This window comes from Adiantum capillus-veneris, chromosome 5 (genome assembly GCF_014529385.1).
Source record: "Adiantum capillus-veneris isolate H3 chromosome 5, ASM1452938v2, whole genome shotgun sequence".
Taxonomy (NCBI): Eukaryota; Viridiplantae; Streptophyta; class Polypodiopsida; order Polypodiales; family Pteridaceae; genus Adiantum; species Adiantum capillus-veneris.
In genome coordinates this window covers 135,572,049-135,594,588 of record NC_140935.1, presented here as the reverse complement: position 1 = coordinate 135,594,588, position 22,540 = coordinate 135,572,049, and the positions used below count along the sequence as shown (strand labels likewise).

At 41.2% G+C, this 22,540-nt stretch overlaps 1 pseudogene; it reads right to left on the bottom strand.

The window, feature by feature from the left end:
* Nucleotides 1–10,655: 10,655 nt before the first annotated feature.
* LOC147458148 (monothiol glutaredoxin-S11 pseudogene) lies at nt 10,656–11,232 on the bottom strand (annotated as a pseudogene).
* Nucleotides 11,233–22,540: the final 11,308 nt, after the last annotated feature.

Sequence of the window (22,540 nt, the reverse complement as noted above, 5' to 3'; positions counted from 1 at the left end):
ATCAATATGTCAGGGAATGCTCAGTTTGCCAAAAAGTAAAGTATGATCGGCATAAGACGCCTGGGGTACTCCAACGTTTACCTGTGCCTGATCAACCCTAGGAGAGTATTGCCATGGATTTTATTATGGATCTCCCAAAGACTCAAACTGGAAATGATGCGATATGGACCATCGTGGACATATTTAGCAAGCATGCTCACTTTATTCTAGTCAAGAAACCAATCAAAGCAGACCATATGGCTAGAATTTTTCTAGCACATATCTTTCAGCATCATGGGCTACCAAAGTCTATTGTGAGTGATTGTTGCTAAATTTTCTTTATCTTACATAAAAATATTTCTAAATGAATTATTGGATTTATAAGTGAGGGTTTTCTCGCTTGGAACACCAGGAAAAATAATTCTAAATAAATTATTGGAATTTTAAGTGAGAGGGTTTTTCTCACTGGAGACTTTGAGTACAGAATATTCCTAGTGCGTCATTCCGAGGAATGACGGGAGCATTGTGAAAGGGAATATGTGTAAGGCTACTTCTGATGCGTTACATCGGATGGGTGACAAGAGCATCATGAAGGAGTATTCGACCATCCGGGAACGGACATATCTGATGTGTCATAGGATGCGACCAGGAATGGCTACTTCTGATGCGTTACATCGGATGGGTGACAAGAGCATCATGAAGGAGTATTCGACCATCCGGGAACGGACATATCTGATGTGTCATAGGATGCGTGACATAGAGCATCGCGAAGGAGATTGTACCGTAAGTTTGGTAGAAAGGACTAGGTGATGGTTATTCCTGATGCGTCACAAGGTGGGTGACGGGTGCATCGGAAAGGGGATATCCATAGTCAAGAGGAAATTCCGAACTGTGTTAGAATTGTGCACAAGGAAAAAGCAAGCACTTGAATGAAGATGGGTTCAGAGGAAACTTTGAGGAAAAACAAATGCTTTTTGAGAAAGCAGGATTGCCTTTCGGGAAAGCATATGCTTTCCCGCGAGGAAGTCTAAGTCTGCATTGCAACTGTGCATGTGATTGCATCCAGGGACGCCTAGGAAGTGTTGTAAAAGCATTGTCTTTAACTTATAAGGTTTTATTGAGTTTTTGGGCGGATTCAGACTATTTTTAAAATCGTCGACCGCCCACTTAATAAGTGGGAAGCCATCTGATAAATAAGGCAACAGATTAGCCAGCGTTTTAGCTCTCTCTTTTTTTTGGCAAAAAAAAAGAGAAACGGCCGCGATCTCTACACGAGCAGCTATCCTTGCCCGTGGCTAGGAGCTATAAAATCATCACATGCCCTCGCTTAGAGGGGAGGATCAATTTTTGCAGGAAGTAGATGGTGCGGCAGAGTTCACCCGCAAAGAAGACATTTGCCGATGGTGCCCATGATTGTCCCAAGTGTACCCAATGTCGGCAAGACCCAGTGCACGAGTTACCTCATGAAGGAGTGCCTACGGAGCGTGTTTCCATAGCGACAAGCTGCTATTTTTCTCTGTTTTCAGCCCATAAACGTCGTAGACGGGGCTGATTTATGAGAAAGAACCCGAGAACAAATCTCTATTGTATGTAGAGATCTCTTCCGCGGAATTGCTTTTTCGAGAACCGAGTTGCGTTACAAGCGTCGAGACTTTGAAGGTACGATTTTCATGTTATGATCTTTAAGTATTTGATTGCAGGTGTACTTCCTCTTCATGAGGGAGTAGGAGCAGAGGAAGGCATGAGCCCTGCAGGAGAAAAGCGCTCTGAGGAACTAGAGCCAGATCAGCCCCAGATCAGCCCAAGGGTTTTGTACCTAAGTTTGGGAAGCAGATCCACAGATCAAAGAGAGGTAGACTCTCGAGATGTGATTTGGAAGTTGAAAGTCCCAAGGGAAGGACTTCGTGTCCAGGAAAGCGGAGTTAATCGGCAAGAAGAGGATTGCGGAAACAAAGTTAGAAAAGAGTAGCAGGGATGTCATGCCCTGAGTCTGGAAGGTGAGATCCAGAGGCAAGAACCTTGATTCTCGAGGATTTGGAATAAGGAACGAAAGTTCCTTAGAATAGGGTTTTGCCCTAGGAATAGGAAGCCGAGGCTTCCAGGAACCATCAAGTCTTATTCTAAAACAAACGTGGTAATTTGTTCAGTTCAAGTGCCTGTATAGACTTCTCCTTAGTAATAAAGATACTATTACGGGGGGGGACCAGCCTATCTTTTGGTCCACAGTACTGTGTCGATCTTCTCACTCTCTATCTCTCTCTCTATCTATTTCTCTCTATATCCTTTGGCTTCAGTATTAAGTGATAAATTCTATTTATCCGAGTATATTTTATATTGTTATGCGCTCCCATTTGTGACAGTGGTATTAGAGCATGGTCTCCTCTCTTTCTCTGTAAAGGAGGACAATTCTGGGAAGATACTAGAAGAAGCCATGACAAGCCAAGAGAGAGGTAAGCAGGTGGAAACCTAAATCCTGCAAGAAAAAGCTCGCAGAGTTGGGAAATTTTTTCTCTCTGCAAGAAGTCGAACAAGACTTGGGATTCTCTGAGAAGGCAACAAGAGCATGATGCTCAAGAACCTAGAGAATCCAAGGAGCTGAATGCTGAAGTTCTTTTAAAATCCAAAAAATTTCCACCAACATCAGTCCAGAACCATAGCCAAGAAATCCAAGTCATTTTGGGAAGGATATGAAGGTCTCTAGACCTAGGAACACTCCAGTCAAGTTTGATACTAGGGAAGATGTCCCGAAAGCTACCGCTTTCATTTGACAGTGTGAAGATGCCTTTGCAAACCGCAATTTCTCAGAAGCGTTGAAGGTGAGGTATATGACCAAACACCTAAAGGGGAATTCCAAGTACTTGGTGGTATACCAAAGCTCTGCAAGGAACTTACAACAAGACTTGGATTCAATTCAAGGGTGAATTTTCCGACAATTTTTTTCCCCTCTATGCTTTGAGGAAGGCATCCAAGAAGATTGGGATTGGTTTGCCCAATAGGAACACGAGCGAGTCAAAGCAAGTAGTGGTTCACTCTTGCCAAGGTAGCTCCATTCTTGATCCTCTCTAAGGAAGGAAAGATGAACAAATTTAACGAAGGACTTTTGTCCAAATTTTGTAAACCCATCTGCAAGATACTTTGCAGTAGATGATGGAGTCAAAAATAAAAGCTGAAAGTGTACACCTTAGTGTACATATACAATCCCCGTAGTGGGACGAGAACCATTGAACACAGAAACAACGAATGTTTGTTACCTCTCCTCGAAGGATACATTGCTATCCGGAGAAAGTTTGGAGTAAGGGAATTCAATCTAACTCGTAAGTTTTTGACCCTTAAACTTTAAGTGAGAGGGCATGTCTTTGATCAAAGTTAAATCTTTGAGGAACTCATAAAATGCGTATTGCTTTTATGCATGAGATATGCATGTGTCTCTGCAGGACAATCACTCTCGAGTATTTATGAGAGTAGGATTAATTTGAAACATTGTTTTTTGAGATGAATTGGTTTGCTCAACTAGCCAAAAGGTCAACTATTGATTTGGTATCCGGTAGTTCTCCAACAAATTACCTGCTATTGCGGGTATGACGGCAGAAAGGAAGGAATCATTTTGCAATTTCAAGCAAGAAAAGCTTTCACTAAGCTTGAGTACCTTATGAACCGACACTCCTGTTACCATATACATGTGATAGTGATGTGTGTGAACACACTAGGACTGCCGGGGCATTTTTTCCCTCTTTAGGAGGTTTTTTCCCCTGTGCATTGTATATAAGCCCATCACTCTAGGGCTATCTATCTTTTCCATTGCACACTAAGTAATACACTCTCTATTGTGTGCCTTGAGCTTTCTTCGTCTTCTCCAAGATTTGTGTCTCTCTCTGCAACCCTGATTCCAACAATTGGTATCAAAGCAGGTTGCATCCTTCTGGGCTTAGTCGGCAGCTTCTCCAGTACACGCCTGCTCACTTTCTCAGATTTCAGTGAGCTTTGGTGAGCGTTCGTAGGTCGACAAATATTTCGGGAGACCTCATAGGGGTTGGTCTGCTCAGATTTTTGATTTGGGCTCATTTCAGCCTCCGTTTCCACTACAGGCAGTACTGCACAGGCTATTTTGTCATTTTGTGAAGAATTTTTGTCAGTTCTGTTTTCTGCATAACAGGTGCCTTACAGTCTTCTATGGTTTGTGCTATATAGCACGTGTTGTTCCCACTCCGTTTCTCCTATTTTTCGATAGTTTTCACATCAGGTGCAACATTTACCATGGCTGACAAGAATAACACAGATGTGTTCAAGATGTTTGCTGATGAGGACAGGTTGGATGGGGACAACTACCCTATGTGGGCTTATATGATGCAGCATGTTCTTGTGTCAAAAGGCATCTGGAACATTGTGCAGGGCATTGATGTACGTCCTGGTTCTGAGGATGTAGGCGATGTTGAGGATGTTGCAGGTCTTGCTGTTGTTAGAGTTGTTTTGCCTATGGTAGAACAAGCTTGTTGGGATGTAAAGGATGCGTAGGCTCATGCATTGATTGTGTTGTCTATGAAGCGCATCATTGTTCCTCACATCCGTTTAACAAAATTTGCAAAACAGGCTTGGGATATTTTGGCTGGTCTTTATGCAAGTCGCAATGAGGCTAAAATTGCTTTGCTGCGTAAAGAGCTGGAGTCAAAGATTATGCATGAGGAAGATGATATGGACACTTTTCTTGCTAGTGTCAAGGATATCAATGAGCATCATATTTCTGCAGGTGAAGTCATTTCAGACAGTTCCCTTGTGCAGACTATTCTTGATGCCTTACCAGATTCCTACCAGACTTTTGCTAGTACTTAGAGACTGATGACCCAAGGAAATCCTGAAGTTGTCAAGTTTGATACATTATGCACATTGTTGTTGCAAGAGTCACTTTCTAAGAAAAATAGGACTAGGCAGCATGTAGTTGAACAGGTTTTTATTGCTTCTCAAAGAAAGGGTGGTAACAGTAATGCAACCACTTCTTATGGTTCCATTGCGAGTGGAAAAATTCTGTTCCTAATGCTTCTACCGGCAGCACTTCATCTAGCAATTCTGGTGATAAGGGCAAAAAGAAGTTGCATTGCCATTATTGTAAAGGTAATGATCACTTGATCAAGTCGTGTCCTAAGTTGAAGGCCAAAGAGGCTAAGAAGAAAGAGGGTGGTTCCACTACAAATGCTGGTTCCACTACAAATGCAGCCATTGTTGAGTCTTCTGTGAAAGGAGACTGCGATGCTGATGTTGATGCAGAATGGTCTTTTAGCGCAGAGTGCACTTACAATCCTGCTGTCCATGATCCATGCTTGTCAGTTGCTGCAGACTCACATGTGTGGTATTTCGACAGTGGTGCTACAAAGCACATTACCTCACATCGTGAATTGTTTACCTCTCTCGAGTCTGTCCCTCATGGGAATTCAGTCACTTGTGCCAACAATGCCTCTTATCCAGTCCAAGGACTTGGAAAGATTGTGCTTACTGCTGCAAATGGTAGTTCTTTCACACTTGTTAATTCACTTTATGTACCTGGGATCAAGAAGAATCTTTTGTCTGTATTCGCACTTGCTAGACTTGGACTTGTAGTCAAATTTGTGGATGACAGATGTATAGATAATGATCGCAGTTTTGGTGAAGAAATCTTTGCATCTAGCCTTTTGTGCCGGGGCTGTATAAGCTCACTTTGTATGACAAGTGTGGACGCCATTTTGCAAATGCTGTTGCAGATTCAAAGGCTATTTCATATGCAAAACTTTGGCATGCACGTTTTGGTCATCTGAATTTTGCCAGTTTGCTGCGTTTGCAGAAAACTAATATGGTGCTTCTTTGCCACCTCTTGAAGCACCTGTCAAACATGTTTGTGAAGGCTGTATTTTGGGTAATATGCAGCGTTCTAAGTTTCCAAAGGATGGTTCAGTTCGGGCCACATGCAGGTTGTAGCTTGTGCATAGTGGTGTTTGTGGGCCCATGCAAACTCCTTCCTTGGGCAATTACATGTACTTCGTGAGTTTCATTGATGATTACTCTAGGCATGCATGGGTATTTCTGCTTAAAGCGAAGTCCGAAGTTTTTATGTGCTTCAAACAATTTTTGGCTATGGCTGAAAATGTCTCGAAATGTACTATGGGCACCCTCCGTTCCGATCGAGGGGGGAGTATATGTCTCATGCATTTAATGCATTTCTGGCTAGTCGTGGGATAAAACACCAATGTACAGTGCCTGATACACCTCAGCAAAATGGTGTTGCTGAGAGGAAAAACAGGTCACTTACGGAAATGACACGATGTATGGCCAAAAGTCAAGCTTTGCCACATTCTTTTTGGCTTGAGGCCATCATGTGTGCCACTTATGTACTTAACAGGTGTCCTACAAAAGCTTTGCAGTCTATTACTCCATATGAAGCATGGCATGATAGAAAGCCTTCTATTCAGCACATGCGTGTTTTTGGCTGTTTGGCATATGCTTTGGTGCCACAAGTGTAGCGTAGAAAATTGGATGATAAGGCTGTCAAATGTATTTTTGTTGGTTATAGTGCTAAAAGCAAAGGTTACAGGTTGTATCATCCACAAACAAAACGTATTCTAGTTTCACGGGATGTAGTGTTTGTGGAAGATTCTGTTCAGCCCTTGCTATCATGTACTAGAGAAAATAATGTAAGCTCACAGGACATTTATGACACTTTGTTGCAACTTTTCAGTGGTGGAAATACGAATGTAAGTTCCAATGAGGCAAGTGTACAGCCTATGGGGGTTTCTAAAAATGTTTTAGATCAGCCTATTACTGATGTAGATGTACATGATGTACTTGATGAGGAAAGGGCTGAAAATGAGCAGGCTAGAGGTATGCCAAAATGGCTGGTGCACACTGGCGTGACAGTAAATTGGATGCACCTTTGTCTAGTCGTACTCGTTCAGGCTCTCGCCATGCATCTTATGCATGAGATTGTTATGCTTTGGTTATGTCTAGCTTACATGATGTTGAGGAGACTCTCTTTTTTAATGAAGCACAGAATTCAAAAAATTGGATGGCTGCCATGCAATCCATAACAGTCCAGCAGAAAGCAGTGTGATGGTGGTATTGCCTTGTGTCAAAAAAGTTACATAGAGACATTGCTATGTAAGTTTGGACTTGAGGATTGCAAACCTATTGCCACTCCCATGGAAATAGGTTTGAAGTTGAGTTTACATGATGCTGGCGATCCTGCTGATGTCACTCTTTACCAAACTGCTGTTGGCTGCCTCATTTATGTATGCAACACGAGGCCAGATATTCAGTTTGCAGTCTCACAGGTCAGCAGATTTATGCATAGCCTAGGGTCTAAACATTGGCAGGCTGTCAAGAGGATTTTCCGCTACCTTAGTGACACTTTACATCTTGGCTTGTTTTATCCCAAGGGGGATCATTGCCGCCAGACTTACATGCTTTTTCGGACTCAGATTGGGCTGGTTGTTTTGACACGCGAGTGTCCACAAGTGGTTTTTGTTTCATGCTTGGCAGTTCATGTATATCATGGTTGAGCAAGAAGCAACCTACTGTGGCCACTTCGAGTTGTGAGGCTGAGTACAGGGCAGTCTTCACAGCTACGGTTGAGTGTATATGGCTCAGACGCCTTATGGCTGATTTGGGTGTTGGACAGGACACTGCCAACACTATCTACACTGATAGTCAGAGCGCATTGGTAGTTGCGAGGAACCCAGTTTTTCATGCTCGCACAAAGCACATTGAGGTGCATTACCACTATGTCAGGGAGAGGCTCTCAGCAGGAGAGATCAGCTTGGCTTATGTGCCAACACAGGACAACCTTGCAGATCTTTTCACAAAGGCATTGTCTCGTGAGAAGCTTGAAGCTTTCCGCAAAGCTTTGGGCTTACTCCCCTTTGTGGACTGATCATGTCCTCAGGGCATGGCACTTCCCTTTACTCATGTGCCAGCTCTCGTTCACCGTATCACTCCAGGGGGGATTTGTTACCATATACATGTGGTAGTGATGTGTGTGAACACACTAGGACCGTCGGGGCATTTTTCCCTCTTTACGGGATTTTTTCCCCTGTGCGTTGTATATATGCCCATCACTCTAGGGCTATCTATCTTTTCCATCGCACACTAAGTAATACACTCTCTATTGTGTGCCTTGAGCTTTATTCGTCTTCTCCAAGCTGTGTGTGTATCTCTGTAACCCTAATTCCAACAACTCCTTACCCGGAAAGATATAATAATTCTTTTTGTACAAGTGAATGAACTCTCTCTTTATGAATAAAGGAGCAAGAGAGTGTTATGGCTTGTGCTTGAGGAGTCTTACCACGCACCGAGCGAGTTTTTCCGAGCAAAGACAAACCCAAGCAAGTGTTTGTACATAATATAGTAAATTTTATCATCAACATAGTATTTATTGTTTGTTATATATTGATGCACCTACAACAAAAAGAGTTTTCATTGGCTAAACTTGGAGGATTTTAGTGTAAAACTAGTTAAAAATCCAAAAAAAAAGATAAGATATTCAATGTTCTTTTTTCCATTGGTTCCTACAAAAGGTTTTGCTTAAACACTTTAATAGAATCCTCTCACTCTCTCTCTTTTTTAGTTAAGAGGATAGAGGATCCTTGGAACACCATTACTTTACAAGTCATAATCAAAACTCCTATTAAATATTTTAGTATTCAGACCTCCATTCACAATTTTAATTGGCCTGGATCTTTCAATCATTCGAATTGTCTTGCTAGAAAGTGAATATTTACAACGTGACTCCATCAATGCTGATGACTAGCCTGTCGTACGGATAAGGCACATCAAAAAGAAGCCAAACTATAAACTATTAGATAATGGCTCGACTTAAAACACCAGTTAGCAGGCATCATGGCCTTTTTTTCCCCCAACGCAACAATTTAAGTCTTCTCGTGAAAATTGGCTTAGACAAAGTAGACAGCTCCATCAAACTAGACTTTTAGCATGGTTAATAATCGAGCCACTTGCAAGATAGTGCGACAAGCCCTATAATTCTCCATTGCATGTACATCATTCCTCGAAATTGCATTGGTATGATCAACAAACTTTTAGAGGCACATTTGCTTCATAGAGCCACGTATATCTATGGCAGTGAGTTTGCCCTACTGCATAAAATCTTTAACATACCAATCCAAGTTAACGGATGAGATAGCATAGAGAAAAGGAGAAAGTGGGCAATGGAGTAACATCTGTAAGAGTACCATTAACTGAAATTCTAGTTGACACATTCCCAAAAAGGAATGTGAAAAAGTGTCTGTCCAAACCCATATCATATAGACTTTGAAGTATGAACTCCCATTCCATTCTATCATAGGCGTTATCATACGCTCTATGGCCGATTGTTTGTGAGAAGATCTTTTAGAAGAGAGTTTTTTGCAATTTTGCAGTGGATGATCAGCATCGTATCTAATAAGCAATGAATTATTATGCTCTTTGAATGTTGTACACTGGTGCTAGTACTACTACTTGTAATTAGCTGAAATATTGGCAGCTGCAGGAATCATAACATAGTAGTGCAAGCTCGTGCTCATGCCTCTTTCTTCTTCCCAATATCGGATGGCCAATTAGCTCTCGCTTCCTAATTACACTTGCATGATTTACTACTTGATTTTCGCTGCAATGCTGCTTCATCTCCTTGGACCTACGTCACATTAACCAATTCTTGCGGACCATATTTTGCGTTGAATCGATTATGAGAGATGAGAGGTTGACAAGTGGGGACTCAGGTACTTGAGCACTTCTGACACCTTAACATTGTCTCGCCCAAATGCCTCTTTAAGGGGAGGATCACATAAGATCTGTGATTTCTCAGTACTACTCTGGAGCTTCTGAGCCTTGATGTAGTCCCATACTCTCTCGAGGGCATTAGGCCTCGTGGTCTCCGAGGTTTGCAAGATGGGAGCCAGGCTGGAGGAGACCCTATAGAGGATTTGAGCGCCACCTCTGGGCTTGGGCTTGGGGCGGCCTTGGGCACTTTCTTGCTCATCTATTCACCAACTCATGCAAAATGTAGAGCAGTCACACACTAGACCAGGGGCAAGATTCCAATCGATGGGAAGACGAAGGATCACGATCGATGGCAAGAAGACAAATTGGGATTGGGTGGGGTTGAGCGATCGAGGCTGGCACTTGCAGGTACAACACCCCATACTGTAGGAACAAGGATGCATGATACAGCCGAGCATTGGACGGCATGTACCAAAAAGCACCTGCATGGACCAGAAGAGAGAGGTAGTGGTGATGGCGAGGCAACTTTACACAGCTTGCCGACGAGAGAGGAAAGTGCTGAGGAGATGGGGTGGCTGCAACATCACACACAGAAACCCTCGCTTCTCCTCTCTCTCTCTCTCTCTCTCTCTCTCTCTCTCTCTCTCTCTCTCTCTCTCTCTCTCTCTCTCTCTCTCTCTCTCTCTCTCTCTCTCTTTGAGGAGTGCCAATAGCCTACATGAATTGAAATGAGCTAAAAAGTTCAACAATATGATAAAAATCCACAACCTGCCTCAATAAGTTGGACGATTCAAACACTTGAGAGACCACAATTCTCAAATATTGCACAATAAACATATGACAAAAAGCCACAGTTACAAGGTCCAGTGCATTGCAAGAATTCTATAATATACTGGGTACTTTAATGTGTAACTTATGCACAAAACTCATGAAGATTTTACCAATTATGAGAGCTCTACCTTCAGCTCACCGCTTGCTTTTAGCTCCAGGATGATATGTTGCACCCTCCTATTAGTTCACCAAGCTGTGGATAAGTCGGCCAGTTGGCATACTTCTTCAGACCTTCTCGAACCTCATTATCACTAAGAATATCAAAGGTACCAAAAGATATACCCTCCTCTTGTAGTATGCTCACCACCTTGGAGTTGAAGCCACAATGCGCCGCATTAGAAGAACCTTTCATGAAAAGCGTAGCGGGCGATGAATTTATCAAACTCTTTAGGCTACTTTCAAGACTTTCTTTATGGACCAGGCCTTTCTCCATCAGTAACTCCTTCAGTTCCCCGCCCTTCTACATCTTAGTATCTTAGTGACAATATCACAGCCACCGATGAGTTCACCAGCAATATACAACAAAGGGTATGTTGGCCAGTTAGAAAAAGATTTGAGACCTTGCCCGACCGCCTCATTCTCTAGAATATCAAAGCTTCCAATTTCGATGCCAGTATCTTTCAGAATCTCTACAACCTTGCGGCTGAATCCACACTTTGGCCCATTCAGTGAGCCCTTCATGACCAACATTACTAGCTTGGAGGCAACAAGACTCTTCGGCTTTTCTTGCAAAAGCTCACCCTTGCCTGCCTGCCTCTGAGTCATTTGCAGACATAATAGAACCATTCATCTTACCTCCATCTCTAATTTCCTCTATTTCTGATGTCTTCTTCTGACCACCTCTAGGGCCTGTAAGCTCACATACCTTTTGAGCCAATTGAGCTGGGTTGGCGCCCTCTAATTTATTTACCAAGACGCCATTCTTGAACAAAACAAAGAAGGGAACAGCTCACACATTGTAAGCCTCTGAGAAATCCTGTGTCTCTGCTGCTTCAACCTTAATTTGAAGAAGTGGACAGTGGGATTGTCGAAGCAGAGAGACAGAGGGAGAGAGAGAGAGAGAGAGAGAGAGAGAGAGAGAGAGAGAGAGAGAGAGAGAGAGAGAGAGAGAGAGAGAGAGAGAGAGAGAGAGAGAGAGATAGAGATAGAGAGAGAGAGAGAGAGAGAGAGAGAGAGAGAGAGAGAGAGAGAGAGAGAGAGAGAGAGAGAGAGAGAGAGAGAGAGAGTTTTCTTTGATTTCTGTTTGCTTTAGGCAAGGTTAGCATGATTGGCCAAAAAGCAAGCAAGCCTTAGCTAAGGCGGGTGTGGGCTGTGAGTACGGGGATTTTAAAGCTTGGGTGGGAAGTGTTGCACGGCGCACAAAACATCAGCCCGCAATCCCCCCCCACCCCTGACTTGACGGTGTTGCTGCATAAATCCTTGAGTGCTGCAGCCATTCGAGCTCCGTGGACTTCTCATAATCGCCCTCCTTTCTCTCTCTCTCTCTCTCTCAATCGAAAAAAAGAACTCGTTTTTTTGATTGAGAGAGAGAGAGAGAGAGAGAGAGAGAGAGAGAGAGAGAGAGGAGGGCGATAGTGATAGTGATGCTGGTGATAGCGACGGTGATGCTGGTGATAACGATGGTGAAAATAACTCTTTTTTCTCAATCGAAAAAAAGAGTTTTTTTTTCGATTGAGAGAGAGAGAGAGAGAGAGAGAGAGAGAGAGAGAGAGAGAGAGAGAGAGAGAGAGAGAGAGAGAGAGAGAGAGAGAGAGAGAGAGGAGGGCGATAGTGATAGTGATGCTGGTGATAGCGATGGTGAAGCTGGTGGGTTGCTAATGCTGAGGCGGAGGAAGTGGGGCGCAAATTAGCGGCTGGGGCAGAAGCAGGTGAGGAGGCCGAGTTGTGGGCCAAGAAAGGAAATCACCCTTACAAGAAAGGGTACGAGAAGAAGGGCACAGGAAGGAATGGGTGGCCCGGGCCACCCTCAGTAACTCAGCCAGCTACTTCGTCCGAGCGCGTCTTCTGTCTGATTTTTGGTTTTGAATAAATAATAGGGAAAATTGCCAAAATACCCCTCTAATTTATCAACATGCCATTGTATGGGTTCCAATTGTTCTAGCCCATCAAAGGAAACATTCTACCAAACCCTTGTTCAAGGGTTTTTTTTGGTCAAAAAATTGTGGTCGTTTTACCATTAAAATTAGGTGTAATCTTGTTTTCGTTTTTTTTTTGTTGTGCTTGAAGTCACCTAAAAAATCTTGTTTGGTTTTTGTTTTGTATTGTGTTCCTTGGCCATTCTTGCTCGTTTTAGGGATTGCTTGGAAAATCTCGCTCGATATTTGAGATTCCTCGTGCTCGAGGAATCCAAGGATTGAAATCCTAGGTCATCCAGCTTATTTGATGATCGTGTTTTACTCTAAGAACGAGCCAAGGAATTGCCAGGTTGAGCTTCTTCGCTCTAAGGATCTTACGAAGGGAAGGAAATTTCCCAGGTTCACTGAAACTATAACACAGCTTAAGAATTATGTACACCTTTGAGTACATGGATAACACATGAAGATGAAGACCTATGCCAAGGAACTAGACGAGAGTTTGTTATACTCTCTTGAGTGCCTTTTTGCGCGCAAGGATATTTCGACACGAGAATCTCTATTTGAGATGTGTTTGGTAGAAGGAATTTGAGTTTCTCTACGAAGAAGAGGTTTTCTGATTGTCGTTGATCATTGAGTACGCTATGTGCCTTTACCATTACAGTAGCAACTTTTGGTTGCGGTATATGTTTCTCCATGAGCAGGTCAAGTAGCATTTACACGCTGCTGGAATAAATTCAAACTATTATGTTCGTAAGAATATAGTTTTCCAACCATTTCAAAATGGTAAGAATTACATGTGGGAGAACATCCCTGAGAATCAAAAGAGGGTTTGCTGTATTGTGAATCGGGTTTGAATGTACGTTCAGAAAATGCTATGGCTAGAATCCTATCTGCCTGAGATTTGCAAGGCGTCATTGATGCTCGCAAGGTGAATCATTTTTGATGATTCTGTAAGGAAGAGACTCTAATGGGCATCCAGAAAACACTATGGTGGTAATAACTCGCAGGAGGAAAAGATTGGAAGGAAGTGCCACCATGCATAAGGAATCTTCGGAATGGAATCGTTTGCTTACGTTGAGCAACTGCCCAGAACAAGAACCTTCTTTAAGGTGATTGCAATTTGTGAAAGAAAGACATCAAGCTTAATGCTCTATGACTCGGGCATTCCCTATGTGGGAGGACACTAGAGGTTTAATACTCTCTGGACTAAAAAGGCAGGATTGTGCGCAAGGAAAAATACCTAGATTGATTTCTAGGAAGATTATTCTTTTTGAATTTGAGAAGATGGAATCAAGTTAACAGAGTCTCGGATAAGGAAACTTTGGATCAGAACAATTGGCCTACCCAAAGCAAAGGCCCAGAATAAGAACTTACTTTTGTAAGGTGGCACACTTTGTCTGCCACAGAAAGATTCATATGATCTTAATGCTCTCGACATTCCCTATGTGGGAGGACACAAGAGGTTTAATACCCTTTGGACTAACAACGCAGGATTATGCGCAAGGATAGATACATAGATTCATTTCTAGGAGGATTATTCTTCTCGGGATTGACAAGGTGGAATTGAGTTAACAGATTCTCGGAAACGTGAATGACGAGTTCTTACATGGCTTGTAAGTTTAATGAATGGTGAAGGATATCCTCGAGGTACTAGAGGAAGGACATGAACTGTAAGGTCCCTCCCCAAACCCTAGAGCCATTCAAAATAAAATTTCGGCGTAGAAAATAATTTAGAAAAAGTAAGACCGACAAAGAAGTTATACGGACAACGAGACTTTACTCTAGAATAAAAAGACACGGAGATTTTGGATAAGAAATTACTTCGTCCCTATATTTTTCCAAAAAGATTAACATCTTTTTTATACTTCCTAGTGAAAATCTGCGTGGGAACTGATCTAGATCGAGAACTAGGAGAAAAAGGGACTAACTTAATTGAAAGGTAAAGTTAAGAGATAAGAACTAAGAAGAAAATTGGGGTCCAATAGCATTTGAGAAGAGAAATTGGGGTCCAATAGCATTTGAGAAGAGAAATAGGGTCCAATAGCATTTGAAAAGAGAATTTGGGGTCCAATAGGAATTGAGAAGAGAAACTGGGGTCCAATAGGAATTGAGAAGAGAATTACGCACACCTTTTTCCTATATAAGCACCCCCTCTCCTTTGTATTTTTACACATACACATATTGCTAGTTACTTGCATACTTGCCATGCTCAAGACTATGCTTAAGTAACTCAAGGTTTCCATTAAACCTTGCTCTTGCTCTCTCCCTCTCTTGAAGGCCAAACCCTCAACTCTCTTCCTCTCTTGAAGGCCAAAACCCTTGAGGGTTTTGTGAAGAAGCTCCTCTCTCCTTCCTCTTCACCATAAATCTCTTCCTCCCTCCTTGAGCCTCACATCTCTTCAAGAAGGACTTCAACCCCACATCCCTCTTGCTTAGAGGAGGTAATCTTCATTTCTAGTAGGTTTAATTAAATGTGTTTTAATACTAGGAAGGTTTATGTGCATTTTTAGGTTTTAAGCTTTAATGGAAACCTTGCAATTATGGTAAGTGATAAGAGTATCTATGCATCATAAAGCTAAGCTTCAAAGGTAGATTTGCATTCGTAAGCTAAGCTTTAATGGTAACTTTGATCTTAGATGTAAGCTTTAGCAATTACCTTGCATCTTTAGGTTTTAAGCTTTAATGAAAACCTTGCAATTAGGGTAAGTGATAAGAGTATCTATGCATCATAAAGTTAAGCTTCAAAGGTAGATTTGCACTCGTAAGCTAAGCTTTAATGGTAACTTTTCACTTAGATGTAAGCTTTAGCGATTACCTTGCATTTTTAGGTTTTAAGCTTTAATGGAAACCTTGCAATTAGGGTAAGTGATAAGAGTATCTATGCATCATAAAGATAAGCTTCAAAGGTAGATTTGCATTTGTAAGCTAAGCTTTAATGGTAACTTTTCTCTTAGATGTAAGCTTTAGCGATTACGTTGCATTTTTAGGTTCTAAGCTTTAATGAAAACCTTGCAATTAGGGTAAGTGATAAGAGTATCTACGCATCATAAAGTTAAGCTTCAAAGGTAGATTTGCACTCATAAACTAAGCTTTAATGGTAACTTTGCACTTAGAAGTAAGCTTTAGTGATTACCTTGTATTTTTAGGTTTTAAGCTTTAATGGAAACCTTGCAATTAGGGTAAGTGATAAGAGTATCTATGCATCATAAAGCTAAGCTTCAAAGGTAGATTTGCATTCATAAGCTAAGCTTTAATGGTAACTTTGCTCTTAGATGTAAGCTTTAGCGATTACCTTGCATTTTTAGGTTTTAAGCTTTAATGGAAACCTTGCAATTAGGGTAAGTGATAAGAGTATCTATGCATCATAAACCTAAGCTTCAAAGGTAGATTTGCACTCGTAAGCTAAGCTTTAATGGTAACTTTGCACTTAGATGTAAGATTTAGTGATTATCTTGCATTTTTAGGTCTTAAGATTTAATGGAAACCTTGCAATTGGGGTAAGTGATAAAAGTATCTACGCATCATAAAGTTAAGTTTCAAAGGTAGATTTGCACTCGTAAGCTAAGCTTTAATGGTAACTTTGCACTTAGGTGTAAGCTTTAGTGAATACTTTGGATTTTAGGTTTAAGCTTTAATGGAAAGCTCAAAAAACTCATAAATTATAGGATGACCTTCTAGCTTCCTGAAATTGAAAGCTAGGTACCATAAGAAAAGAGTAGTTGTTTAAGCCCGATAGAGGTAGTTCAATTTTTGGTATTGAAGAGTATTTCTAAAGTTTAAAATTTCAAGTTTGTTTGCAAATACGGGATGGGGGAGATAGGGGATAACTTCGCGGAATTGAGCCCCGTGTTGTTTGAACCGAAAACTCTACAAGCTTCCATGGAGATGTCCCATGGATAGCAAAGGATTGCAAAAACATGGGAATCGTATAAAACGGGGATTGAACTTAAAAAGTTGGCATTTCCGAAGAGACATTAACCATCAAATATCTATGGCAAAAACTCGCTTGTATTTTCTAAATAAAATTGGCTGGTAGATAATTAATGAAAGTAGGAATTAAGGTTGGTAAATGAATGAACCTGGAAATTACCAACTAGGAGTTAAAAGGAATCTCGAGAGGTGATAGGGATAGTCCATTGCAAAACATAGATTTAACTAGGAGTTTTGAAGATTGTCTGGAAATGACCGGAACCAAGATGGATCTTCTTGGGGTCAATTTGATTGAAAGGCCGGCCGAATGAGTGGAATCTCTTGGGGAACTTGTCAGAGATTGGACCTTTTCAGCTAGGGCAGCGTAACCGGCAAGTTGTTATACCTAGGTCATTCATGCCCGAGGGATAAGGGATGAATGGGTTTCTTTTTGCCCGGCCGGGTGAAGTACCCGCGGTATCTTATTGGAAATCGGCCATAATCCGGGTATGGCCTGATGCCAATAGTTGGCTGAGAAGATTATTCTCAGGGAGGATGATGTGAATTTAATTAGAGAAAATTGTTCGACTTGGTTGCTTAAAAACGAACTGGAAAGGCTAGGAATATAGGGGCTATCCTGTGCATCTGTCACCAGATGGTGCTATACCTCTCGAAATAAAATGCTTAGGAAAGAATGATTAAATTACTTGATGAGCCTTTCCCAAACACTTAATTTTGGGAATATTGTGAAGGTGTTGCCATTTTGATGGCTTGTAACCGATTATCTTGGCCTGAATGGGGAGGCAAGATGAATTGGTTGAAACTAAATGTGTTGCATGATTAGTTAGGAAACTAGTTACAAGCTAATTATAGCAAATAAAGGAAATAAAATGCATTAAAAGTTTCTAAATAAAGATCTGGTGGGAACAACCAGATGAATTTCCCTGAACGAGGGTATGCAACAGATTGCATGCTGCTTGTTGTTTGGGTAATCGGAGACGAGCGAGACTAGGTAATCGGGGAGGAGCGAGACTAGGTAGGATTGCAAGATCCCTCTTCTTAGGGGAAAGTGATAACTGCCGTGCCTGCTTGTCAGGAAAAAGGGGTTATCACCATGAACCAAGGGAGAACAAGAAAGCAAGAGCAGATCCTCAAGTTAAAGATAAAGAGAATCAAGACTAAGGACCACGATTTTGGGTGCAGAAAGCTGTCGAGGACAGATTGATTATGAGAAGCGGATAGAATCATTGAATGAAGGGATGTACCCCCTTGGGTTGGCAATCGAGATAGGCCGGAGTCCATTTTGAATGTCGGTCCCAAGTGGGAGGGATACTTGCAGATAGATCTACATCATTCTCTGGAACGGTCTGGAGGACTGAGGGAGCTGAGTAGGGTCGGGTATGGCCCTCACATTGGGTTGGCGTTCGAGATCTGAGTGTCGGTCCCAAGTGGGAGGGATACCTGCAGATAGATCTACGTCACTCTCTGGAACGGTCTGGAGGACTGAGGGGGGTGAGTAGGGTTGAGTCTGGGTATGGCCCTCACAAGTGGTATCAGAGCCTAATTCTGAATCTTGGACCTTGGATTTTAGAATTTTGGATTTAAGATTAATGCATGAGAGAAAAAAAAACTCAATCTAGCACCCAAATTTCAATTATATTACAAAATGAAGTCTTGACGTTCCAATAAATTATTCAAAATTTTTCAAGATGGCTGGGGATCTGTGAGAAGAAATTCTATGGATTATCTATGAGAAGATGGAAATTGTGATGCTAGAGCGAAGGCTCGCTACGCTGGAACATTTTAGGAAGCTCATAAATGAGAGATTTATGAAAGTTGGAATTTATCAGGATTGGAAGATGACATGGAATGGCAAGGATGGCATTTTTGTTTACATCAATACAATGAAAAATTGAGTATTTATCCATTGAATTGAAGAAGTCTTGTTGAGTGCAAGAGTTGCAGATTTTCCAAATTTTCTATTGTTAGGACTTCATGAGAATTCAGGATTACTGTAAATCGTACCAAGATAATCTTCAAATAGAAGGATTTTTTTGATCAAGTGAAGAATTGGATTGCCAAATTGCAAGTCATAAGAAAGAATCTTAAGAGTGCAAGTGATGACCAAGTGTTTTTTTTAAGTCCGATCAAAAGAAATCCCATAAAGATGGGAAAGTACAAGAGATAAGCTCACAAATTCTGTGGATCATTCAAAGACTTGAGAAGAATAAGAAAGCAAACTTATGAGTTAGCCAAGAACTTTAAAGTGGGAATCTTTACTCAAGACTATTGTAGACAAAAGACCGTTTGCAGAAATTATAAGTACACAGTAAAGAGAAGTCATTAAAAACTCATTGGCGATTGCAAAAGAGAGACATTTGAAGAAAAGGGAATACTGACAATACTCAATTTTTTTCAAAAATGGTTATTTCTTCAATTAAAGCCAAAAAGGATTACAAGGGAGGCATGAAGTAATTACAAAGAGAGGCAAGAAAGTTTACAACTCATGAAGATCCTCTAAAATATGGTCACGTAACCAAGTATCACAAGCGCCGCACATGTTAGGACGCTCACCCTCTGGAATGGTTCTACGAGAAACAGCTTGAGAAATCTCGGGTATGAGCTGAGAAAAGAAAGGGACCTCTAAGAGGAAGACTCCAGATGGTATCGAGGCAAATCTTGGAATTGGGGATAAACTGCACAGGCAAGAACAACCTTGCGGAGAACCCAGGATCTCGTGTCCTTTTGATGTAGTAGTATCGAGGGCCAAGTCCCAGAGCCTCTGTAACCATAGCAAGTCGGGTATTGTTGCAGAAATGATCTCTACCCCAGAGAGTCACTCTTGTGAGATGTCAATATGTCTTCCATATCGTCTGGCCGACACAAGAATTTGACTGAGGAAAGAGGAGATCTTTGTATCGCTCTAAGAACTGTCTTTTAGCTGCCTCATCTGCACTCTGCAAGTGAGAGATGCATACAGGAAGAACCAAGTCTTCTTGCCAAGACGCCATCAAATAAGAAAATGACTAAGTTACAAGAGAGTGAAGATTGCAAAAATAAGAAGATAACAAGTGCGGATAAAGAAGAGATTACCAGTAGCTTATAAAGAAGAAGTAGCGTATCGAAGAAGCCACAAACACGATGACCTCTATAGTTCAGTTGGACCTCTATAGTTGAGGACAAGTGTTTATAAGTGAGAGTGATTGTTGCTAAATTGGCTTTATCTGACATAAAAATAATTCTAAATGAATTATTGGATTTATAAGTGAGAGGGTTTTATCACTTGGAACACCATGAAAATAAATTTCATATGAATTATTGGAATTTTAAGTGAGAGGGTTTTTCTCACTGGAGACATCCGAGTACAGAATATTCCTAGAGCGTCATACAGAGTAATGATGGGAGCACTGTGAAAGGGAATATCTGTAAGGACACCAGGAACGGGTAGCTCTGATGCGTCACATTGGATGGGTGACAGGGAGCATCGGGAAGAAGTATCCGACCATCCGGGAACAGATATCTTTGATGCGTCATAGGATGGGTGACATAGAGCATCACGAAGGAGATTGTACCGTAAGTTTGGTAGGAAAGGACTAGGTGATGGTTATTCCTGATGCATCACAAGGTGGGTGACGGGTGCATCGGAAAGGGGATATCCATAGTCAGGAGGAAATTCCGAACTGTGTTAGAATGGTGCACAAGGAAAAAGCAAGCACTTGAATGAAGATGGGTTCAAAGGAAACTTTGATGAAAAACAGATGCTTTTTGAGAAAGCAGGATTGCCTTTCGGGAAAGGAGATGCTTTCCCATGAGGAAGTCTATGTCTGCATTGCAACTGTGCATGTGATTGCATCCAGGGACGCTTGGGAAATGCTGGAAAAACATTTTTTTAAACGTATAAGGTTTTGTCCATGAGTACGTATTCTTGTCAAGGATACTAGCCTCTTAGCTTTATTGAGAGATTTTAGAACTGGTTTAATTTGTGGTATAACAATCTTACTCTGGTCCATCTTGTCGTATATAATGCACAAGAACTTGGTTGGATTCATTATTGAAAAGCTCTTCCAAGCATAGTATAGATTTTTGCAGTTCATTTGTTGCAACAGGTTTTCTCTCCTTTGTGCCATGTATCTAGCATGCTCCATGTGATTTTTGGTGGGGTCTAGCTTGATCTTTATTGATGTGAAAATGTTGCATTTAGAGAATGTGATGGTTTTTGAGAATGTGTTAGTTTTTGATAAGTGACTATCTTGAAGACCGTGCTCCACAACGTTGAGAATGTTGGCTATGCTAGCGTTTTGTATTCCAATGTGACAAGTGTGTCCTTTACTTCCCCTACAAAATGTCCACTTGTTTATACATGGGTGGTAGAACACGTTAAGTTTGTGAGTCCATGCTCATTGTGCTTGAATTATCTATCATTTGATCTGCATTATTATCTATGAAGCCTTATATCAGTGCTTTGGCCATCTCAATGCTTCATTCTCTTCCTTTATTATTCCAATGTTTCTATGACTTCCATTGCATGCACCATCCAAGAATTCCTTTCTCAATTTGCAAAAGTTTTCCTTCTCTATTCCATGCATTACATACCATGCTTTATTGCATACCTTCTTTTCATGAAATGGCAACTCAAGGCATGCCGTAACTTGACCTTCTCTATAAGCCATGCTTATGTCTTCCCTAGCTTGCATGATTTTGGATTTCTCTCCAATCATACAACATTGCTTCTTGAAACAATTAATTGTTGCAACTTTGTGAATGTCTACAACATCACATTGCTTGCTGAATACATGAGTGTTGCCTAATTTTTTTCTAGGCCTAACTCTATGGACATAGATCCTTTCTTAGTTGTCCCATCTATGATATCATAGTCACTGGCCATGGCATCCTGTTCTCTATCATTTTGAGTATGAAGAAGAAGACCTAGGTCTATTTACAAGTGGCACCTCCTTCAAAACGATTTTTAGTGTTGTTATCCATGTCATTATCTTCATATTCTTCATTGGAAGCATCTAAGTTGTAAAGGGGATCTACCATTTTTTCCATTTGAGGATCTTGAATACCCTCGATGATAGAAGAAGATCCCATGTCTATTGTTAAGGGTTCACCATTCTCAGTGTGAGTTGCCTAATAGACCAACTTACAAAATTCAAACTTGGAATATCACTTTCAAGTGTATGCAAAGATCCTTCCACGATGACACCCAACCTACTCTTGCCTAGTTTTCTATAGATTAGAGCCTCATATGGGTGGACTAGCAATACCACTCCATTACCAAGTTTTGTAGATCTATTGTCAGCCTTAAGGATGACTCTTTTCTCTTTCCAACTCTCTCTATCTATGAAGCCATCTTCTTGACCAACAAGAAAATCCTCATTTATTGTGTTAGAGTTGCCTTTGTCCATAATAATATTATTCAATGGCCATTTTGATGATGCTTCCAACTATTTGAGACATGTTTTTGCATCCATGATAATGAATGGAATCAGGACCGTACACTTTCTAGTGCATGTATCACCACACATGTTGCACCAATCAATTCAAAACCACAACTTTGAGATGCATAAATTGAATGAATAACCCCACAAGCCGTCCTTGTGGAACCATCAACAAGAAACATTGAATCACCTTGTTTTGGACCTTGCTGTTCCTGAGAAAATGAAGAGATGTAAGTAAAATTGTATGTTAGAGCATAGAACTCAAAGCTTAATACAATCCCCTAATGATGTTGCCAAAAACTTGCATCCCATTTAATTCAAGCAAAGCTACATGGAGTTTTATATGAGGCTTGAACTCAAGTTTGAGCCTCGATGTACGTCTTAGTGCTAGAAATCTATAGTTGACAACAATTGCAAGATGGAGCCCAAATTACATCGAGGCACCCATGGAGTTTGGTAGGAGGCTCAAACTCAAGTTTGAGCCTAGGTGTACATCTAAGTGCTAGAAATATTTAGCTGACAAGAATTGCAAGATGGATCCCAAGTTACATTGTGGCACCCATGGAATTTGGT